The sequence below is a fragment of the Passer domesticus genome, chromosome 1 (genome assembly GCF_036417665.1).
Source record: "Passer domesticus isolate bPasDom1 chromosome 1, bPasDom1.hap1, whole genome shotgun sequence".
Taxonomy (NCBI): Eukaryota; Metazoa; Chordata; class Aves; order Passeriformes; family Passeridae; genus Passer; species Passer domesticus.
In genome coordinates, this window is record NC_087474.1 from 81,328,293 (window position 1) to 81,352,785 (window position 24,493).

The 24,493-nt window shown below is 36.4% G+C and overlaps 1 long non-coding RNA gene across 1 annotated transcript in view; it reads right to left on the reverse strand.

Moving 5' to 3' along the window:
• Positions 1 to 24,493, reverse strand: part of LOC135304713 (uncharacterized) — a 149,110-nt gene that overhangs the window by 21,060 nt on the left and 103,557 nt on the right. Inside the window, exon 3 of the long non-coding RNA XR_010365990.1 lies at positions 5,484 to 5,555. This is a non-coding gene — a long non-coding RNA (uncharacterized LOC135304713). The remainder of the gene's footprint in view (positions 1 to 5,483; positions 5,556 to 24,493) is intronic.

Consider the following 24,493-nt stretch of genomic DNA (forward strand, 5'->3'; position numbering starts at 1 on the left):
CAATGATAATAGGAATTAAAGAAATAGGGAAAGAAAATGAGATCAGGATAGTTCTGATGCCTTATCCAGCATAATATTTCAGCATGTTAAAGGACATATGACCTTCTTGTTCATGATCAAATTTTAATTGTTGATTTAATAAAAAAAATCACCTTCTGGCCTCAGAATGAACACCACTTTGTTCATTCAAAGACTTTCAATTAATATTCAGCTTATTATCACTGCATATGATCATTACATAGAAATCAACAAATTAATAAATGTCCTCAGATCAGAACAAAGTAGACATATTTCTACCTAAGATTTGCCTAACAGTGTGAGAAATAGCTACTCACTTTTCATAGTTTAGGAAGGTTTATTAAACCTTATCAAAAATACAACAGAAGACTGAAAAAAAAAAAGGTTATAATGGCAGGAGCAAAAGATTTTCCCAGCCATGTGCTCAGCCCCCCTCACAAATGGAGATTTTTCCCCTTTTAAACCTTAAACCCCTCCCAAAGTTCTGTTCATGAACCCCTTCTTCACTGTCCAGTGGTGGAGATCTCTTTCTCAAATCCTGATTGGAGTTCAGATGTCCCTTACTCCAGCTGTCCCTTAATAGACATGTGAGGGGGTAAAACATAACCATAAACCTAGAAAACTTTTCTTAACCTATATACATGATATTTGTCTATTAATTGTGAGAGTCAATCATCGCATTACTCATCTAGAACAACAGCAAGCCTGACACTGAATTAATAATGCATCCTCTGTGCATGCTGACTCAATCAAGTGTGTCTGGGAAATACCTTATTTTTTGTGATAACCTATGAGCCTTAGCAATTTATTATACCTTCCATAGGAGTGTGCTTTGCAGCCCTTCACATGATATTTTGTCTACGAGTAATATCCTCAATGCATCCAGTATCCAGTTTCCATGTACTTTATACTGATGTAGTTTATACAGAAATCTCTTTATTTTATTGAATACTTCTGAGCAAGAAAGAAGACATTTTTGAGGAAAGTCTAAATACAGATAGCTGCAGATGCAGTGCAATCTATCAAAAGGCAACATGGATTCACCAAGGGTGCATCACACCTGACTAATTCAGTGGCCATCTACAACAGGACACACCCCTGAGAGCATTTCTCTTTAAACCTCACAACAAACAGGGTACCCTTGCCTAAGCAAAATCAAGGCACATGTGCACTTGATGTGAACTCTGATATTAGAAATCATTAATTCTTGAAGAAATTATTCATGGGAATTACTTCTTCTTTCACACAGCACTGGATACACCCTGAAATCTGAATTATAAATATTAAAATACATATTTTGGAAATTGTAATGGCATACTGCAAATTAGCAGTACCAGCGACAGTCACACTTTCTTGCAGGCACTTCTGTGAGGGAAGAAGGATGAGACTAGTGATATAACCTTTTTGAACTGCAGCATCCAACTTCTGCATTCTGGTTACTTATTGCTCTTTTGGTTTACATGAAATGTAATAATGAAAAAAATTAGTCAATGCAGGAAACGAGAAGGTGCCATTAGAAGTGTCCACCTGTCATCAGAACTGGGTGGGAGTTTATTAGGCACACTAGTTTTAAAATATTTTCCAATGCAAATTGCTCCCAATATTTAAAAATAAGTAAATAAATAAAGCAGGTCCACTATTGCAAGTGATTAATCCTTCCCTTCCCTTCCCTTCCCTTCCCTTCCCTTCCCTTCCCTTCCCTTCCCTTCCCTTCCCTTCCCTTCCCTTCCCTTCCCTTCCCTTCCCTTCCCTTCCCTTCCCTTCCCTTCCCTTCCCTTCCCTTCCCTTCCCTTCCCTTCCCTTCCCTTCCCTTCCCTTCCCTTCCCTTCCCTTCCCTTCCCTTCCCTTCCCTTCCCTTCCCTTCCCTTCCCTTCCCTCTGCTCATTGCATACTGGTTAATGAAGTAGTTTGTCACAAATAATCCAGAAACTGAGATTTAGATTTTATTTCTATGTCTAGAGCTATAATTTTGATTAAATCAGCCTCTGGGACACATAACTTGTATGAGAGATTTACCTTTTATTGCAATTACAAAATTAAACTAAGAATGCTTCCCATGTTCAGTACTACAAGGGAAAGTTTGATACTTCCTTCAGAATAACAAGTTTCAAAAATAAGATCAATAATGGGCCAATTGGATTTTGATCAAGACTGGTTTGTTTTTTTCCAAAACTTAATTTCATTTCTAATATCTATTTCTTTTCTGCATGATAAGTCATTTTGGCACATATAGATGCAGCATTTTGTTATTGTGTTCTAAACGCTTTTAAACAATGATTGTTAAAAAGTCCAAAGGCTTCTAAGCACAAACAAATTTTCAGCAAGTCTGTCTGAAGCATCCTAGTGCTCTCATCCTCAATAAGTTTCACATAAAAATATACAGTTATTAAATGGGCTTGAGTACTTCAGGTTACAAAGAATAAACTAGAATTAACTGACTCAGAGGCTGGTATGAGATTTAGAGATGCCAACAATTGCTGGGTTTTTACACAGAGATGCTGAAACTTGATTTCTCCTTGGCACATATAGGGAGAAATTATTTATATATCTGTGTAGTATAGCATGGAGGAATTTAGGACTTTTGTTTGCTCTAAGCACTTTTGAAAATACACATATATTATTGTTACATTATTACTTCAGGTCATAAACCAATCCACTTGGGAAAGATTAGCAATGGTGGCTACCCTATGTCCACTCTTTCGCTGACACCAATTTTTCAACATGATACAAAAGTAATAGGGAAGATTTTTTTTTTTCCCCAGCTCCCACACCAGCTTCAATGAAAGTAAAGCACTGGGTAAGTAAAGCAACATTTGCTGCTATCAGACTTAGGGGATGATGCAGTATTCTTCACAGATTGCAGCAGCAAACTCACAAGGAAGGGCATTGTCCACTGGGTTTGGAGTAAAGGCCAAAACACTCTGTGCTTAAAACCTACTCTTAAACTTCTATCCAGAATGTCTTGTCTTAATAGATCACACAACGTAGCCTGTTTTACCTTCTTTTAATCTATTAATATCCTTCTCATTTCTGCATCAGGATATTATGGCAGCATTGCAAGTCTAGGCAGATAGAAAAATAAAAATCTCCTTTTTTAATGAATACTTAAATTCCTGTAAGTATGACCTAATATCAAGCAGCATGTATTTTTATAAGCCTGAAACAGAGATGTAATGTATTACTAATAACATTTCAGGTACTCATTTTCTTCACAAGCATAACATTTTCTACTCTTTAAGAAATAAGAAGGAGATGGAAATAACTGACTTGGTCTGGAACAAAAAGAAGGAAGGAAGGAAGGAAGGAAGGAAGGAAGGAAGGAAGGAAGGAAGGAAGGAAGGAAGGAAGGAAGGAAGGAAGGAAGGAAGGAAGGAAGGAAGGAAGGAAGGAAGGAAGGAAGGAAGGAAGGAAGGAAGGAAGGAAGGAAGGAAGGAAGGAAGGAAGGAAGGAAGGAAGGAAGGAAGGAAGGAAGGAAGGAAGGAAGGAAGGAAGGAAGGAAGGAAGGAAGGAAGGAAGGAAGGAAGGAAGGAAGGAAGGAAGGAAGGAAGGAAGGAAGGAAGGAAGGAAGGATCTATTTCCTACATTTAAGCTGATCTTCTACTATATCTTTTGTTCATTTTTTCTCTTCCATGAGCTCTCCACCTGGGTAATTTAGAGCTGGAAGATTTCCACTTTTGCCTCTCAACATAACCAGAATCAGACTTGCAGTTGTCTGTATCTAAAGCATTGATTTAGACACCATGTTAAATAGATGTAACAACCAATCCAACTGTATTTAGAAAGTTATTAGACTGCTTCCTGTATTAGCATATGCATACATAAATTATTTTTTATTTAATGGCCAGCAAAATGAGAAGTTTATAAATCACATTTATTAGACACTTCTATGGCCTCAAGTTGATGGGCACAAATTCAATTTTATGTTAACTTGCTTGAGCAGTTAGCTCACAATTAAGGTCTTGAAGAATTAGTCTAGTGGTAATAACAATGTATGAGAATTTGATCTAAATCTTGGGATTTAACAGCGGTCTGTGAATGAGTTTATATGCAGCTTATCACCACTGGAAACCAGCTCAATATTGTAAAACCAAATCAGAAGGAAAAATTAGTTAGACACTGGATAAATGAAACATTTTTATTTTCCTATTTATTCATGCAGTTTCTAATCTATTGCATTTGAGTTAGAAATTCTCTGTTTCACAAAACAACTAAACAAACACTCCCACATATACTGACTGCATTAAACATCCTTGCAGACTGTCAATAAACCTAAAGAGACTAAATGAGGAAGTCTTTGTTATTGCAGCTGTGATTGTTTTATGATCCAGCATTAAAATATTCAGATTAATGACTAACAGAAATGGTTTTCAGAGAAAGATGACAACTTTGAAATTCAATGTTTCCTTTTCTAAGTTCCCTTTTTAAATGAAGGCAATGTTTTTGGGCATTTTACAAGTAAGAAAAGCGTATTTTAATTCTAAGAATGAATCGTTGATAATAAGGCACAAATAAAAGTATGTATTTAAAAACATATATAAACCTTGATCCAAAATATATTCCCGTTATTCTTTGTTCTTGGGTTTACTCACAAATAAATTATTTAAAAAAAAAAAGCCCTAAATACAACCTTGTTCTGGAATTTTTTCTTTCCCACTGCAGCACAATTGTGGGTCTCTGATTGACACATTGATTTATTCCCAGCAAGGGTCCTATAATTAATGTGACCTTTTGATAAGGTGGGAGATATGGGGTGAGACAAGTGCTCTCAGGAGAGCTATTAGCAACTTCTGAGCAATTGCTAATGTTAGAGTTATCTTTTTTTAATACAGTTTGGAAGATAATTGACAAACCATGATAATGACTACGTATAGAGAAGGAAAGAGGGTATAAAAGAGGTGCAAGAACTGTTAATTACTCAAAATGAGGTGAGATTTCCCCACTGGATAAACTATGCATTTTGGGCTATGGGCTATTGCAATTAACAATTCCAATAAAGTGGAAAGAAAGAAATAGTAGGTTTACCTGTGCCAGAAAGAAGACAAAAGAGTAAAAAACTTTATCTATCTTAAGAAGCCTTAACTCTCTGCCTTTACATAGCATAGCAGGTGGTTTTATTTCTTCTCATCAGATGGTATTTGTATCAAGGGAGTTTTCTCATTTCCTTTCCCATCTGGTTCTGCACAAAATGATATAACATAATACTAACATGACAAAGTCCCACTAGTGTTATTTGAACATTAGTTGTATAACTAACCTTTTGTTTCATAATCAAGATCCAGTAACCCATCATGACAACAAAACAAGAATTTGCATTATGATAATTTTTGAAATAAAGGGTAAGAATAAATTGACCTATCAATAATGAAAATCTGTGACTTTACACTCAAAAGGATAAGGAAAAAAAAAAAAAGAAATATATATATTTAATGTATGTACATATACATGTTTGAAAACATTTTGCTTACCATTAACAGGAATATATAAATCTGCAATGTGAATTATCTCAGTGTGTGCAGAACACAGAACCGCAGAAAAACCTGTAGGAGCATAAGTGAAAAGCAAGCAAATGGGGAGGAGACTGGTTCCAATTCTGAATGAAACTGTATGCTATGACTCTAGCTGGGACAAAATTTATAACCTAAAAAGAAAACCAAAAACCTTCCACCCTCCATTCTGTATGGCTTTTTGAATGTTCTGACTGCCTGTGCAGAGCTTATTTTTTCTCATTTGCATGTTACAGTCTAGACTCCAAAGGAAATCATTGGACAAAACTTGTCTTTTTGGTTTAACACATCATGTAAAATAATGAGATTGAAGGAACAACAGAAATTTTCATCATTTTTCCACACTAACTTCTCCAGAAGTACTGAGTAGCCAATAGCAAGAGGCAGTAGATTGATTATACACCAGAAACTATCTGGGAAAAAATTTTTTAGAGCAGTGAGGCTTTATGGAGTTGTATTCAAAGCTTAACCAAAAGAGGATGAAGTAAGGAAAATGTAATGGCAGATAATACATCATTGGACAGAATAAAGTCTGTGATAATTTCAGCACCCATGAAGGAAGAGTTATTCATAAGAATCTCTGATTAATACTTTCATTTTGAATTATTTGGCAGACTGCATTTACTACTGGTTTCAGAAAATTAAAATTGAAGTCATTCTCATAAGTTAAAACTAGCTGTACAGAAAAAATTAGTATTTCTCTGTAAGGCATCATTTTACTCTTCAATATTTTAGCTAGGGATTTTAGACCTTGTACACTTGTTTTTACATACTGACACTTTTTCTTTTTACTGAAATACTTTTGAACAACACAGCTGTCATGATAAAAATAAGAAGGACAGAAAGGGTGAATGGAAAAAGAGACAGCATAATTATTGTGCAATTATTGATTTCTAAAAATCTCAGCCTGTGCATTTCACAATCTTCTATAACAAGGTCTTTTAATAATCCTGTTTTTAGCCCACCTCATCACCTCTCTACCCTGGCACAATCTCCTTTTCTTAAGGTCTTGTTTAGAGAAAGTGAGGCTGCATCCATCAATAGTTACACAAACTGGTAGCTACAATTCCAGGCCTCTGGAACAGGTAAGGTATTCATCAATTGATTATGGAGGCGTCAGCTTTGCACCCAGAATACTGAGTTAAAGAAATGTAACAAGAGGCAAGATTTTGGGGAGAACAGCTACGGAATCTATCAGGGATGTGATCATCTATCTTTGTGCAAAATCCTAGTGATGACTGAATCTAGGTATCCACATCAGACAGATACATGGGAGCACAATAAAACACTCTACTTGCCTTGAAAGCAGGCAATTAGCATCAGTGCTTCCAAGTAGCCGTTTTCACTTTGAGCATAACATGAAAGTGGTCATGTGCCATCATTATTCCTTTTAACTGCTAGTCAGCATTGCACACTGGAATACTGCATCCAAATGCAGCACCAGAGATGGGATTAGTGCATGGCAAAATGCCAAATTCAGACACTAATGTGGCCTGCCAGCAGCTGTGTTATGCATGTCTTTTGCAAGAAAACAAGAATGTCAGTCTGTGGCAGGAAAAGCCTGTGAAACAGAGCTGTGATTTTCTGCCTTTTCTCTGTCTCACCTCAGTTTCCTTTCTGCTGCCTCATCAGTAGCTTCTTTCCTTGAGAAATTTTACGGAATTTGATTTTAAAGCAAGGGAAAAAAATTATCAGTCCTTACTTATCACCACATGAATGCCAGGACATATTTTTGTTATATGTTAGTTTTTCAGTAGAAAGCTAGCACATACTTCCCAAGAGGACATGGGAAAAGGAGACAGTTGAGGAAAGGTGTGTTCATATTTTTCTTAGTTGCTCAATATTGAATTCCATTTTACATGTCAATAAATTAAAATAATTTTCCCTGTGTCAAGTATTTCTTCCCCTGATGGTGAGTGGTAAGAGATTTCACTGTATTTATCTTGACCCACAGGCTTTTCCATCTTATTTCCTCCTCAGTGCTGTTGGGGGTGGGCAGAGGAAGACAGAGCAGCTGGATGAGCATCTGGCAACCAGCTAAGATAAACCTACTACAGGCATTAACTAAAAATTATGTGAAAACATCTCCAAATGTGTATGAATAGGTATTTAAACATCACTATTTTTAGATGCTTTCCTTTTTTTTTTTTTGTCTCCTGTGTGGAACTCTTATTTGGTGCACATTGCATTTATATAAAAAAAATTCTTGGACCTTTTTTCCCTTAGTTTTTCTCTGAGATGAGCCTCATTCAGGTAATTGTTCCTTTTCCAAAACACACTAAAGTTTCATCCCCTCCTCTACAAGAATGCTAAGAAGCAGGGGATGGTGAGCACCTCTGCTAAACTCAGCAGGCTGACGCAATGTGCACAGAGAGCAGCTGGAGCCACAAATGGTGAACAGTTAGCATGGGCTTCAGAGACCTTGATGTATGTGCTCCAGATCCGAGTCATCACTCATGGATACTGAAAAGGGTCCAAACCACCAAAATATAAATCAATGCATAACAGCAATAAACAACTGCTAATGTATCACCAGTGGCTCCTGGAGTCTTGCAGAGAACAAATCACAGAGACATTATATGGTGCAACAGAAGCCACTGTCTGAAACAAAGTTGTGCCTGTTCACAGTCACATGTACATGTGCTGCATTAATAAAGGGGAGGGGGCTTCTCTATTCTTTAATGCTTTAATACTTTGCTTTCAAGATGAGCTTTTGCAGGGAGTAAAATCTGCATCACTTGGTATTTATCATGCTGCATTAAATATATGTATGCACATTAATTATATGCATGTATTAAACATATATATATACAAGCTTTAGTGAAATAACTTGTCTAGATGAGGCCTACAAGTGTCCTGCCTACAACATAAACCAAACTAAAACAAAAAAAAAAAACAACAACCAAAACCCAAAAAAGGCAATAAAAAAAAGTTTTAAGAGGAATAGCAGTGTGTGTCACTGGTGTTCATTAGTACTGCTGAGGACTGCCCTGCCAGCACATCCATTTTGCTGTTGGCGTTCCTGTGCTGAGGCTGCAACCTTCTTGGAGCTAGCTGGGGAGCTGGGGACTCCTTGGGCTGGGCTGTGCTGTGCTGCACAGTGTAGACCTACCCTCAGGATGTGGGCTGCTAATTCACATTTCCTAATAAATGCTAACCCATTAATAACCGCTCCTGCAATTGTTCCAGAGACAGCAGTGCACATCCATTCTGCAATATGCTTCCTCCCAATTTGCCCCATGGCACTCTTAGATGTATCCAAATGTAGTCAAAGCATAATAACAGAACATACTGGAAAAGAGGGAAAGATAAAGATTCGGAAAATTTGAGGTTAATATTTCTCAGCTGTTTCTTCTTTCTGGGCTTAAATGTTTATTTGCAAAAATTACATTGCATTGTATTTAGGTGAGGACTTTCACCAATAAAATATCCCACCGAATACAGAGCAAAATTTAAATATGTGACAGCAAAAGAGTGCAGGTGAAAAAAGCCAAAAGAAACTAACTCCTGACCATTGAATCAATTCATGTTTCTTGAATCCACAGCAATTATATTATCATGCTAACACCGTTGTCATTCGTAGTAATGAGAAAACTGCTCTATTTAAAGATCATGAGACATGCACTACAAATGTATGAGAATAAGATTCCTAGGGGATTAATGATTTTAGTTCCTAGTATGCAACACAATTAAAAGGTATTCTCTAGCAATGGGAGACTCACCCTTTTCAAAAAAAGGGCAAGAACAAAAAAACAAAAGTAAATTGAAAGTATGCAGCTGCAGAAATTAAGGTTTAAAGCTTTTATGGAAAAGACTACAGATTTCTGTAATGGGTAGTGTAATTCAAATGCAAGGAAAGTGGGACATGGAAAGAGGGATCATCAGAGTTGTATTCCTATCCATCCTGCCAAGAATATCAACATCTCCTTAAAAAGTATTTGCTTACTCTTAAAAGGCCCTGCACAGCAGTGGCAGTATTAAAGTCTTAAGATTGAGAGAAAAACATGGGTAGTCAAGAGGAAATAGAAGAATATAATTTGATAATTGCTTGTTACTTTCACAATACTTTCAAATAGTAAAGGAAAGGGAAATGCATTAGTCTCACAGAATTGTAGGATACACCAATGAGTTTTTTGTACCAACTTTTTGTATATTCCTAATGAGTAACATACCAATTTCTATGGCTGAAAAAACAGCAGCAGATTGTTCTATTTTATTATTATAAAAAACCAGAAAAAGGGTAGAAAGGGGAAGAGATCACAGAAGAATGTCAAAGGTTTTAACAGGTTGAGATAGTGGGGAAAAAAATAGACTTGACAGCATATGATAAGGAAGGGGGTAAAAACTAACAAAAATGCATAAAATCTAGCTCTACTTACAGTTAAGTGCTACAGCTGTTATAAGCACCTGAGCAGCCTGTCCCTCATCTGTGAAACACTGTACAGAGCTTCAGAGACTAAACATTACAGAAGTTTCAGTGGAGGATCGCTATCTCACAGCACATAAAGATCCCTAGAAGGAAAATGTAGGATCTGAAAGGAGAAGATAGAAAGGGGTAGGATGTTTGAATCTTTTGCTTTGTAGGTAGGGAACACTCAAAGCCTCCGTACATATGTACAGTCATGAGCCTTTCACACCAGCATCAAGAGAAAAATCTTAAACTGTTACTCATTTGCAGCAAAACTTATTCAGGGCTCATTTTGAAGTCTTTTCAAAGTATCTTGCTCCAACAGACTTCACATTTCAGACATGAAAGCTCTGTCTTTTTCCCCCCTTTGCAATCACACATTTGAAAAGACTGTCACCACCTGGGTATATTGCTCTCCCTCCCACCCCTTTCTGCTCCAATGAACTTATAAATGCATCACTGAGAAACAAGTGCTGTGATGTCAGGTTGATATCTTGAATAGGTTGCAAAAGACAGCTTAGCGTCTTTCAAAGAGAGATGTCATTGCTCCTCCCAGATCTCATCACCTCACAACTTGTGGCACGATGTGCAAAGTCCAAAGTTAAAGTGGTTACTAACACAAAAGTTACTCTGAAAAACAAACAAAGGCAAATTTCACTTTCTGAGAACATCCTTAAACACTTTCCTGGCAAGCCCCGAAAAACACTATGACATGTTCTCCTCTATTCTCAGGATAACCAGCTTTTTCTGCTAGCGGTAAGGACTGGGGCTAGAAAGGGACTTTGTTGGTGGGAAATGGAGCATATAGAGGCAGGAATGCATTCTGCCTCACAGTGTCTCTAGCGTCACTTAGACATTTTTAACAAGCTGTATTCTGGAGGCAGGCTTAGTAGGTCAGGCTTAATAATGTGGCACATAATTAGGAACAGTTAAGGTTATATTAGAATATTCCTCTTCATAGGATTCTTATGACCCTCTAATTACATTCTCACTTGAATGAATTTTAAGAAAAATAATTTCTGTATTCTACTGCATACCTATATAATACTGTGTTTTGATTCACTAAAAAGTACTGTGTTAGCTTTTGGCACAGTACCATGTAGCTTTTAAAAACAGAGGGCTATGTAAGAAAAATTGGCTAAAAAACAATCAAGAGGCAGCAGCAGGCTGCAGTTCAAATATATGGAAATTCTAGGGTTACAATACTTGTTAAGGAATTAATTTACAATCCAGAACAAGAAAGACAAGTAGATAAACCATCTTGGTTTACTTGATGCCCCCTGCTATTGAAGAAGAAGTAGTGAAGAATACCTGCGGAGACACCTGAGCGAGCTTTACAGCCAGCCAGCTAAAGCTCATCCAGCCTAGCAGCAACACATGGCACTGTGACCACATTAGTACTGCTTTGGATCAAAACTACAGGCTTCATTGCACTACATGGACATGCTGCCTTTGATCTCTGCTGTTTTGAAGTGGCTTCTAACCTGGTTATAATCACTGCTGTGCCACATTGGATAAGTCACTGAAACACACAGTAACAAAAATACTCAAGACACTACAGCAGAACACAATGCACTTGCTTTTGGCTAGCTCCGTTCAGTTTTTTCTTCTTTCTTGCAATGTTCTCTCCCTGCTCTCTTAAATTCTGTTCTTATTTACAATCTCTGAGACATTCTAGGCAATCTGAGATCCTCTCAGAATGCAGGTAGGATAACGTCCTAAGCAGGGAAGAGACAACTATATCAGAGGGGATGTGATATGGAGTGTAATGGTCACCAACACAAGTGAGGTAATGGGCGACATCAAGACTAGGTCAACACTGCTTGTGCTGCAGGTATCATCCATTGGTGGAGTTTACAGTCTTGAGGGATATGAGTCAGGTGAAAAGTAAAGTCAGGAACCTAAATTTTAATAAAACAAAATTCCACCTACTTAAGGAGTTAGTCAATAAGACCCTCAGGGAAACTGCCTTCAGGGGAAAAGGAGAAGAAAATAGCGGGCAAACCTTTAAGGATCCTTTCTATAAGGTGGAAGAGATCTTGATTTTCACATGTAAGAAATCAAGAAAGGGAGACAAAATATTATTATGGCTAAATTGAGACCTCCTAGTGAAATTAAAGGGAAATAGGGAAAAGCACAGACAGCTGAAGCAGGAACTTGTATCCCAAGAATAATGTAGAGATGCTGCCCAGTTGTGTATGGATGGGATCAGGAAAGCTGAAGTGCAGCTGAAGCTGAGCTTGGCAAGGGATGCAGAGAATTGTAATAATGGCTCCTACATGTATGTCAGCCAGAAAAGGAAGGTAGCAGACAGTACACTTCCTTCTTGAGCATGTCTGTAAACTTGTAACAATGGAGGAGAAGAAGGTTGAGATACTCAACAATTTTCTTGCCTCGGTCTTCATGGAAATCTTTTTGCCCACACCTCTCAGGTGGACAGACTTCAAGACAGAGATGAGGAGCAAAGACCCTCTAACAGTAAGGACACATGAGGTTCGAAGCCACTTCAGAAACCTATATAAGCCTATGGAATCCAACATGACACATAACCTTAAGGGAATTGGCTGATGTAGTTGCCAAACCACTCTCAGTGATATTAGAAAGGCCACAGTATTTATGTGAAGTCCCAGTGACTGTCAAAAGGAAAACATTGCATCCATTTCTTAAAAAGTTAGAAAGGAGGACCCCAGGAAATACCAACCTATCAGTTTCTTCTCTGTGCCTGTGAAGATCATGGAACAGAACCTCCTAGAAGCTATTCTAAGGCACATGGAGGACAGGGAGGTGATTTGAGAGAGCCAGCACAGTCACACCAAGGGCAAATACTGCCTGACCAACCTAGTAGCCTCCTATGATGGAATGTCTGCATCAGGTGACAAGGGAATCATAGAATCATTTAAGTTAGTAAAGACCTTTGAGATTATTGAGTCCAGAAGAACTACTGATTTATTATGTCTGGATTCTGTGAGGCCTTTGTTCCTCACAAAAGCCTTCTCTTTAAATTCAAGATATATAGATTTGATTAATGGACTGTTCAGTGGATAAGGAATATAGAATGGTTGGTCTTTCTCATAGACTTATGGTCAATGGTTTGGTGTCCAAGTGCAGACCAAAGATGGGTGGCATTCCTCAGAAGCTGGTATTGCGACCGGCACTGATTAACAACATCATCAATGAGAAAGGGATTTAATGCACTCTCACAAGTTTGCAGATGACACCAAGCTGAATGGTGTGGCTGACATGTCTGAGGGATGAGATGTCATCCAGGGGGACTTGGATAAGCTCTAGAATGGAGAGTAGTCTATGGGAACTATGTGAGGTTCAACAGGTCTGAATACAAGATCCTTTATATTTAGGATCCTCAGTATGAATATAGGCTGTGGGATGAAGGAGCTGGGGAAGACTTGGGATTTCTGGCTGATGAGATGCTAGAGACAGGCCAGCAACATGTGCTGGAATCCCAGAAAGCTGACTGTATTCTGAGCTGCATCAAAAGAACAGCGTGGCCAGCAGGGCAAGGGATGTGATTATCTCCCTGTGCTCTTCTCTGGTGAGACCCCACCTGGAGTACCACCTCCAGCTCCAGGGCCCCCAGGGAGGTGGACCTGTTTGAGCAAGTCCAGAGGAGGACCACAAAGATGGTGGGTGGGCTGGAGAAACATTCCTATGCAGACAGGTTGAGAGAGTTTAGGTTGTTCAGCCTGGGGAAGAAAAGCCTCAGACGAAAAGTTTTTGCAGCCTTTTAGTATTTAAAGGCCTGTGAGAATGATGAGATGGATTTTTTTAGTTGTGTCTGCTGCAATAGGATGAGAGGTGTGGCTTTACATTAAACAAAGGTAGTCACACTTGTTCCACTTGATGATGCTCCTGCTCAGTGCATGGGAAGTTGGATTAATGACCTTTAAAGGTCATTAATCCAACCTTTCCAACCTAAACTATTCTATGAATCTGTAGTATTAATGAAGTTGCAGAGTTAGTTCATCACTATTAACTCTTCCCACCTCTTACCAATACACTCAGGCTGAAACACAGTTTCTGCCCAGATAAGCTCAGCTATTTCCACAGAACTGAGCAGCCTCTGCCCCCCACCAAGATTTCAGATGACCCAGACTCTCCTCTTTAAAGGAAAAGACGTTCTGTGATTAAGGACAAATAGACAAGTGCCAACCACCACCCCACAATATATGAAATTTTGTAGATTTTATTCATATCTGAGATTAATATTTTCCAGGGTCCCAAAAGAATATTGCCCAAGAAGCTTTACTTATCAAGAGTGAGGGTGAGAGAAATAGTAAGTGTCAAATAGAAAGAGGGTGAGAAGGAATAATCTAACACCCCACATTCCCAGAGGTTGATGATGATCTTAAAAGTATAAGGCAGATGAAAAACAGCATTCTATTAAAAAATGCTATTTCTCCTGAGAACTAAGTGCTTAGATATTACTTCATAACAGTGATTTCCATTTCTGATCAGCCAACAATTTTAGCCCTCATTATCTGTTCACTACATTTCTCTAATATGTGATTTTCTGCCTTTATATGTGCTCTGACCCTCATAAGATATTTCCATAAAGACAATTCCCAGTCCTTCTTCAAACCTCTCAATGAAAACTTTTGTTGATGTAAAGCTTATAAAAATCTTAGCAATGGCTAAACAGGTGGTAGCTGGCTTCAGATGATCATGCCAATATTCTCTTTTTCATTTCTTGTGTTTCTCTGTATCTGACTTTCAAAATTTCTCATGGTAAGGATAATCTTTTAGGCAGTTTGCAGACTGTTTATCACAGTGGGGAAGCAATCTCCGGGCTAGAAAATCTAGGAAACTTTGCAATGTGAGCAAGTGATAACAACCATCACAGTATCAGGCACTGCTGTTCAAGCTTCTGGCCTCAGTTGCACCCAGTTAGGCTGCAGAAGGTACATGACATCAGCTGGACGTCAGCCACCACACATTTATCATCCCACCCTCTGTAAACACTGCTAGAGATATCCACTAAATCTCTGCCGAAATGCATAGCGAATTGTTTATCTTTTCTTTGAAATTAATAGTCTTACTACTATTAATTCCAATTAGATAATCAAGAAACACAACTCATAAGATTCTTTTTTTCCTACTAAGGATTAGAAATTACTAGAATTAGATTACCTTACTGGATTACCTTACTGGATTTACCTTACTGGAAGTACTAAGCCCCAAATAGCTGGAAATATAATTTTACCAATCTGATAATATTCACAACCTTTCTAGCAGACATTCAATTGATACAGATTGAAGAGATATGCCGCCTGAGGATCTGGCTCTATTGCTTGATTTTGATTTTCTTCCATAGTGTCAACAGCTGAATAAAATTATGAGGAGGGTTAGAACCAAACAGCATCAAGCCCTGCTGATCTAAGTGGGGGTTTCTTGGTTTAACTTAAATGAAAAAGCCTGTTACCCTTTTAAACTCTGTAGTGAATTTCCAAATGTAGAGATCCTAAGCAATAAAAATTATCAAAAGGAATGCAAATGAAAATAATATCACATCATTAGATCTTTAGGTATTAAGTTAATTAGTCTTCAACTCATAGTAACTATAATACAACCATACAGCTCTGGTGCAATGGTTTAATTAAACCAAATACCCGCTAGAGTTGAAGTCTTAATAAAGATAAAATGATCAAGGCCATAAAGATTCAAAACTCTAAAAAAAAAATAAAACACAGGTGGACATGGTTCAAGTCCAAAAGGAGGACACAGGAGAAAGAAGTGACCAATTTTCTGCATCTCTAGCCTATGGAACACGGAAAAGTAGTTGTGTCTGAAGATGCTAAGTCAATTTATGATCTTGCCTTACTTCCGGATTCCACAAGAAGAATCTCTGCACACTTTTTTGGAACAGGAAGAAATTTTAAATACAGCAAATACAAGCCTCACTAATATCAAGAGAAGTAAGAGAAGGGGAAAAAAGGAAATTACAGTCTTTCTAACAGTGAATTCCTTGCTCATTGTGATTAACTGTGTAGCCAACTTTTTTCAGCTTTTTAAACAGCACAATTCTTTCACTGTCTTTGCTAGAAAGAGATAAAAACAATATAAATTAAATAAAAATTTCATCCTAAGCTAGCCAGGCCAAAAGATAACTTGAGACTTCTTAGACTAAGACAGTAAAAAAAAAAGCAGGCAACTATGGAAGTGGCACATGTTGGAACTGGGAAGTTTGTTTTAAGTACATTGATCAAAAGAGATGTGGCAGCTACAGGGCACAGACTATTACCTTTTACAGTCTGGTTTTTTTTGTTCTTTTAATAGCAAGTGGATAAAAATCCCACTCATAAGCTCCCATATGTTCAGCTAGAGCAGAGGAATATGCTGCATATTGATCTATTTCTGACAATGAAACTTTTATTCTCTATCAAATTCTTACACATTATCCAACTGCTATGAGCTCTTGTAGATACCTAGAGTGACCCTTCGACACGGTCATACAGAACTATATATATATATAGGCATAGAGAGCAATATAAATGAAAATATGAATGCCAAAATCTCTAAGTGTGACTTGAAATTAATTCTCAGGTAGCACACAAAGAGAATTCTTTCCATATGGTAAGGTTTCTTTTTATCACTACCATCAGAAATTTGCATCTTATACCTGTAGCTTGTGGAAACAGAGATAAAATGATAAATTATCCATTTCAAAATGTTAAAAATATTGACATGTATGATAAACATACCCACTCAACCTCCTAACACTTTTAATACTATACTCCAGAATTGATATATATTCTTTATACAAACCAGTTGTACAATGTATGTGTCACCAGATTACATACGTTCATCTTTCTTAGTATTTTATCTAATAAATTTTCTCAGTACATGGTTTTAAACGGTTTTGCGTGGCTTTTGTTTGTTTGTTTGTTTGTTTTGTTGGTTGGGTAGCTTGGCTTGGTTTTTTTCGGAGTGGAGTGGGGTGTTTCTTTATATAGTATTATTTCTTTATAAACCTTACTACATATTTTGTCAGATTCTGCAACTCAGTCTTTGGAACTACAACAAAATTAGTAACTTTCTATGGAGATGTAAATCTCCATTCAGGTAGAGTTTAGGTGACAGCATGTCAAGACAATTGTGTGCTGTACGTTCTTGTATTGGCTTGCAAAGGAAGCACTACAAAGGTAGAAATGAAAAGGCTATAACCATTTGGAAGGAATTATTGTATGAAGGAGGACAGAAAACATAGCAGACTACCCAGATTCCTTAAAGTCTGTATTTCATCGGTTTTACAGTTTGGACTTTGGACATTTACTTTAAATTTTTCATAAAGGCTACATTTCTGTACTTGCTAGCTGCACATGGACCCAGTCACAAAAGGATATCTTCACTGTGCATCAATCCAATTTTGTTTTGTATGGATTTTAAAAGCACTGTACAGTCTATACCAGGGATATTACTCAGAAATATGTTGCCTTAAGATTGTGCTAAATAATTCCTTAAGTTTAAAACTAATGACCTTCACAGCTGCATGCTGTTCTAAAAAAACATAACATTTATTCAAAAAAAAAGAACTATGCAAATGGTCTGTATTCTTCTAGTGCTGTTTTCTGGGAAACCTTTTTTTTATTTTGAAGTATGCTGCCTTTTTGCCTAACTTTTCCAGACACCTTTTGTCCACCTCTCCCTAAATACCTTCTTTAGAAAAGAAGACAAGGAATACAAAAATACTGTCAAATTAGTCTTCCTAGTATGCAGAAAAACAGTCTTCATTACTACTAATTGCTTCCAGGTAGTAGTTGACAAAGGTATTTGAATAATTTTTTCTCCAAACTCACAAAAAAAAAAATTCCTCTCGCTTTTTTTTAAATGAAATTTGATCTAAAAAGAATACTTTTCATTTCTTATCCAGAACTTTAAATTAAAGGGATAAGAGGAAAGGAAAAATTAATTATGTTTAACTACTAAGAGAAATCAGCACTGCATGTAGACTGCAGTTCTGATGCTGCATGCTGATGAATACTTCATCAGAAGAATTATCACTCAGCAAGATGGCGAAGGCAATATATCAATTATCAAAAATATCTGTATTTAAATCTGGTGCTTTGCATTATTTAACATTTTCTGACACAAAATATATCTTAACTGCCTTTTCTATTCTGTGGCCATTAATCCCCTGATGTAGAACACAAATGCCAATGACATAGCAAAACACTGCTGAGATTAAGATTTAAATGAAAATCAATGTTTCAGTTGGCTGAAAAACTAACCTCTCTGACTTGCTCAATGGTAAGACTAAAAATACAGCCGTGGTTCTCTTTCATATACAAAATTTTGTCTTTTTTTCTTCACAGTTGTTCCAGATGAAGTTCTTATGAGTTGAAAAAGAAAGATGGGAAAAAAAAAAAAGACACATGAAAATTGTTTTCATTTTTACTGAAGGATTAGAACATCTCTAGGTCAAGCATGACTCACATTAGCAATACCTGACAAGCTACTTTTGATGAAACTAAGTTTGCATGCATAATTACTCATTCAGGTCTTTCATTTCTTCTTCTCTTAATGTTATTTGGATACTAAATGAAGGAATTTACTCTTTCATCCTGGTTAACATCCGGGGAATTACTATGAAACTGTAATTATTTTAACTAGCTAAAAATCTTACAAATCTCTATAACTGTCACTTACTTCAACTTTTGCATGCTTGATATGACACTTTCTTCACAGTCAAGTAGAAATAGCAAATCTTTTTTAGCTTGTAAGAGCTTTGGACTCTATGGCTGAAAACCCAGCAAGAAAGGAGATGCACATGACCCATCTACAAAATCTGCAAAAACTTCCTTGTAACATCCCTGACTTACAAATGTAGATGACCCCTTGTATTTGTACATAAGAGTTATGTTGGAGTTTGCTTGGTAAAATGGTGCAAAGTTCTCTATACCTACATATGAGAATTTCTCCTCCCCTTAAACTGAGGAAAAAAACCCCAAACTTCATTAGATATCAGTAGATGAAGACTTTGAGACACGACTGAGGTAGTTTAAGATAAAGTCTAGCAGTATGAATTGGAATGCACACCACACTGGTGTAGGAATGTCCATGACTGTCAAATATGATGAGTCAGGGCAAGTGGCACTAGTTTAAATGTTGTTGAAGCTCCTCCTCTTCTGATTTCCTCTTTGTATCCAGGGACAAATAGAAATAGGAAATATATTCCATGAACGCATGCTGCAAGTTGAAATATTTAGGTTAATTGGAGGTTAGACTAACATGAAACAACTTTCTGTGAGAGTATATCAAACTGTACCATGCTACCTCTGCATGCAGCCTGTGGCATAAATGAGGTCTTTAATTAAAAAGACACTTGAGCACATATGTGAATGAGTTAACTTCTAGCAGATCACAGTGAATGTGTATGTTTTGGCACCAGTTTAAACTTTCAGATATAAAAATTTGATGTTGAAATCCTGGAGCTTTAAAAAAAAACCAAAAAAACCCCACATTTCTAGGCCTGCCTGAGGCATTACTTTGATGCTATGAAAAATTTATGCAGTATTGTAGACATACACAGGAAACAGTCAATTTAGACCCCCAAATACTTGCAAAGCCTTATCCCAAGCAATGTCTCCAAGCTTCCACTGCTGCTTTTCCTCCTTTATGTGAGACAGGGACCCATGTAAACTAGCAAGAGAAGTAAGTTTCTGTGTCAAATCCCACTACAAATTCCAGGATCAACTTAAAAACAGCGCACCCTGAAACACATCTCACAGATGTAGTTCTGATAACATTTGCCCTGGGATGCTGTGCTGCAATGTCCCATGAACATGGGCCCCAAATATTTTGCTTCGAATTAAAGTGTGAGTGAACTTCAGTTTATACTTTCCCATTCTAAAAATAATTTCTCCTTGCTTCCTTCTCTGCTAACATGTACTTAATCATAGTGAAATTTGCATTTAAAAAACAGTGCAAAAATCTGGTTTATTTGCTTTCAAACATTTTCACTTTTTGAGTCAGGATTACATCACTGGTTTAAGCAGAATTTAGAGTACAGACTACTGACTCTTCCACTTTGCAAGTAAAATTATGTGGATTCAGCAGAATTGAATCTTGCACCAACACATTGCCCCAAGACTCATCTAATTTCCCTCCATCCTCTAAATTTTGTTCCCTTCTCCGTGATACTTAATTTTAAGACAAGTAATTTCATATGCATTGAATAATACAAAGACTGTTTTATTCTTCCCAAACAACATATGGGAGTATATATCAAATTGTTTATATATGTATATACATATTTTCTTAAACACCATTGGGGAACAAAGTGCTTTTCAATAAACACCATACAGAAAGTACACATTAAATTACATCCTGACCAAAGAAAATCACAAGAAAAATTCCCTCAAACATTCTGCTGTATGACAATACAGAAGATCTTCTATGCAGACCTTCTTGCACAAAAATTACATGGAAATTCCATAATTTTTAATAAAATTATACAGGCAGGTAGCACATCAATAAAATATTAAGAGTTACATGTGAAAGACAGACTTTATAAATCAATTCAGATATTTATGTAGTCACAGATAACTAGAGTGCTACTTGCCATAGAAATATAGGGAAAAAGAAACCCTATATTTTTTGTGATAATAGCAAAAGAATGAGAAGAAAGGTTGAGTATGAGAAAAATTTAGTCACTGAAGGAGTGGTTAAGCATTTGAGCATGTTTCCCAGTGGAACCACTCTTCCTGGAAGTGTTTAAAAAATGACTAGTCCTGGCATTTAGTGCTATGGTTTAGTGGGATTGAGGCTATTCAGTCAAAGGCTGGACTTGATGATCTTGGAGGAATTTTCCAGCCTCAATGATTCTATGAACAAAAGTACTTCTATGAATCATTCTGTTAACACTGATATTAGTTGATTTTAAACTATTTTCTTTGTTATGTTTGTTGTACTTAATACAAAGAACTCTCTTTCTACAGTGATGCAATGACTTTCAATTTTTACATTTTGTTGAACTGAAACTTACTTTGTCTGTAAAGAATTTGTTTATTTTATTTCCATTACTACAAGGGAGAAGATGAAGTCAGTTAAAAAAATTTTTTACACTTCTTCATATGGGTACTATGGGCGGGTTTATTTAATGAAACAACTCAGCTACCTGGGATATGCTTTCTTATGTAGTCAAGTTTTGATAAATCTCTCACAAGGCAGCTCATTAAGAACAGCTCTCTTTATGTATTGTATTTGGAAAAAATGCTATATTGAAATAGGAGATTTCTAAATAAAAAAGATGGATACTTAAAATAACTCCAGTATGTGATAATTTAGATCATTATTTTATTTCTTTTCAGTAATAACTGGAGATGTAGTGATAGGGAAAAAAATAAGATTAATTTCAAGGTTTGTTAACATAAGAATTTATCCTCACATCCTCATGTTCACCCATTCGTACATATTTCTCTTTATTTTCTGACTCTAGTATTTTATTTCCAGGCCCCCCAAAATAAGAAATTCTAGAAAATTTTGAAAGGAAAATCACCATCTTTCAGTTAGGAAGCATGTGATTTTCCACACTAAGTCCATGTCTCTGGTGTCAGAGATAAGATTCATTATGCAGTTGCAACTATCCCAATTGTTAATGAAAATGCTGGCCTCAAATTCAAAAATCAGAAGGTATTCCAACTTCTTTCTAGACAGCATTTCAAAGGTTAACTTTATTTCCAATAGTGTTTTCTACTGTGTTTCTAAAATACTATTATTTTGGTGTTCTCAAACTCATTTGCTTTAAAAATAAAAGGAATACGAAAAAAAAAGAAAAATGTATTAAAATATGTTTAAAGCTGGGTATGTTATGAAGCTTGCAAAACACAGATGTAGAATACTGAAGTTGTGGGTGTCATTTTCTCAAAATAAAGAAACAATTAATGCTGGAGTACTAGAAGTACATCCATGGCAAATTATGATGCAGCACTCAAGAAGTTTTTTCCTATCGGCTCTTTGCTGGAAACAGCACTGCACAGTTCAGATTAAACTTGCATGGTCTGCCAGGATCCTGAGGTGAATGTTTTCTTCAGAGTGCTTTGTACTGAACCTGAGCTCCCGCCTGTCAAAAAAAAAAACCACAAAAACAAAACAAAACTGATGCCTGTTTTCCACTCCTCACTTCAGCTACATGTACCACCCCAATCTGGCACACAAGAAGAATGGCACAAACTGTCCATTTATCCTTTTGGGCCCCTAATGTACATTGTCTTCAAGAGAAGATTAAATTTATTTACAATAACTCATATTTTTTGCTGTGGAGTATTTAGATAATCATGTGAGCAAATAAGCCCTGTCAGAGCCTGGAAATGCACCACTCTTCATACTCCCAGTCAATGAAGTCAGTTACCATTTAGTGATAAGTTTTATATTTCAAATTCCAGAAAACAGTTCTCTGCTGCCTGAAAGTATGTGAGCATGCTAGTAGGGCTGCCCAAACCATTAAGTACAGTCTATAATATTTAAGATTAATTAATGTTCCTGTTGCCGCCTTCTGACCATAGCTCTTAACCTTTATATTTTACAACACATATTTGAGGTAGTCATGGGTTTGGAATTTTGTTGGTTTTGGTTTGGTTTGTTTTTTTTAATAAATGTACATACTCGTAGTAAAATTACCTATTTCTCTCTGCAATCACCAATTTTTTGTATCTTAACAACTAACTTCATTGGCATTAAAAATAATATTTTTAATAATAGCTTCATGAAAAAAAAAATTTCATCTTGCTCTAAAAGAAGTTCACAACCAATATCATACTATTTTCACTGTTAAGGATCAAAAAAACCCTAGTAAATATTTCAATTATTTTTAAAAAAAACAGGTTTCTGTTGGAAAACAATACACATTTTGAAGAGCTACTAGAAAAGCTGATCAGGATTTTTTAGCAATTTGTATGACTGGGATGTTTGTGTTTCCAGAGTCTTTACTTTAGATTTAAGCTAAGAATTTTTTATATTTGTGTGTGTGTATTTTGCTTCCTGCTTCTTCAATTGCAACTTCTGATTCCCCTAAGGTGAACAGTGAAAAATGAGCAATTTAAACACATAAATATATCTGAAGTCAGACAATAGAGTATTTACATAATTTGAAACAACAAATGCAATGAGATTATACAGTACATGTATTTTAGATTTCCTCTGAGTAAGGATCATTTTCATTATATTTTTCAAAATTTCCGTTGAGTTATTTTCAGTTTGTCATCATAATAAAATGTTTCTTGAGGAAGTGCATTAACTGTATGAAATGGAAATGTGAAAACCTAGGGGCACAATTCTCTTCTTAATAAATATGGCTGAGTTGCCAATATGGTGTAGAACTTTTTTGGAGCCAGGAGTATTTCGGTTATGATCATATCATATCCTGGATAAAAACTTAAGCTAGCTGATTTCATCCTAACCTTTGAGGCAATCAGGTGTTTTCAATGACAATTGCCACTCAGGAGAGGTAGGAGTATTTAGCATTTCTCACTCCCTCTGGTTCAAATCTATCACTAGCTTTTAGAGTTCTGCATTCTTGCACTATAGAGACCTTGATGAACCTCAGCCTAACAAACTCTATGCATAAGGTTGACATGCATTTTTATAAGCTGGGCTTTTCCATGTTCCCAACAGCCTTTCCAGCCCCAGGTGTAATAACTTTAGGAAGAGAGAATCCCTGTGAATTCCCTGGCTGAAAAAGTGAAGTACTTGGCAGATGATGAGATATATACTAGAACCCTTATGGATTTATTCAATTAAAAAAAATATCATGAGATTCTTACTAAGGTCTGTGAGTAAAAAAAAAAAAAAAAAGAAGAACTCTATTTGGGATAAGCAACAAAGTTCTTTAGGTTTAAAATCTTTAATTTATTCAATAAATGGTAAAAATATTCATATCCTTCCTACAGTACAACTGTTTTATGATCTTAAGAGCACTACAGAAAGAGCAACACCTGCTTTCTAATTATTTGCAGATCAGATGACCCTCTCTGTTCAGATAGTGGGAAAACTTTGATAAATTCCAGGTAATATATTAGATGATAAAACAAAAATATAAGTTGGCACTGCAGCCTCCTTGTCAGAAATTCTAATTTGAAAGAAACACATAGATGTAACAATTCACTCCATGCATTTAATCCTATGGATTTAATTTTGCAGGAACCCCAAAGTGAAAAGTTCCTTTCCAAATCTTCTGATGCGGCTCAAACTCGAGGGAATGAGGGATGTGTTAATGTTCACACATTTCAGCAGTGAACGACCTTCATTAGAACTAGGGTCAGGGATTTTATCATAGTCTTGGACTACATGCGTAGTAACACAAAAAAATGTGAGCAGTACCAAAACTAAGGTCTAGTATGGCTCAGAAGTAATTTGAGTTCCCACACTCCTATGCTTCCCCTGCATCCATAACTCTATACTCATTTCAGGAACAACTTCTGTTAGAGACTATGTAGAAGCTTTATTTAATCAACAAAGTAAACATCAACAGTCTTATTAAGAAAATGAGCATTATCCCTTTATTAGCTGAGGAAATAAGACCCACAGCTTTTGACATTCACAATGTGACCTG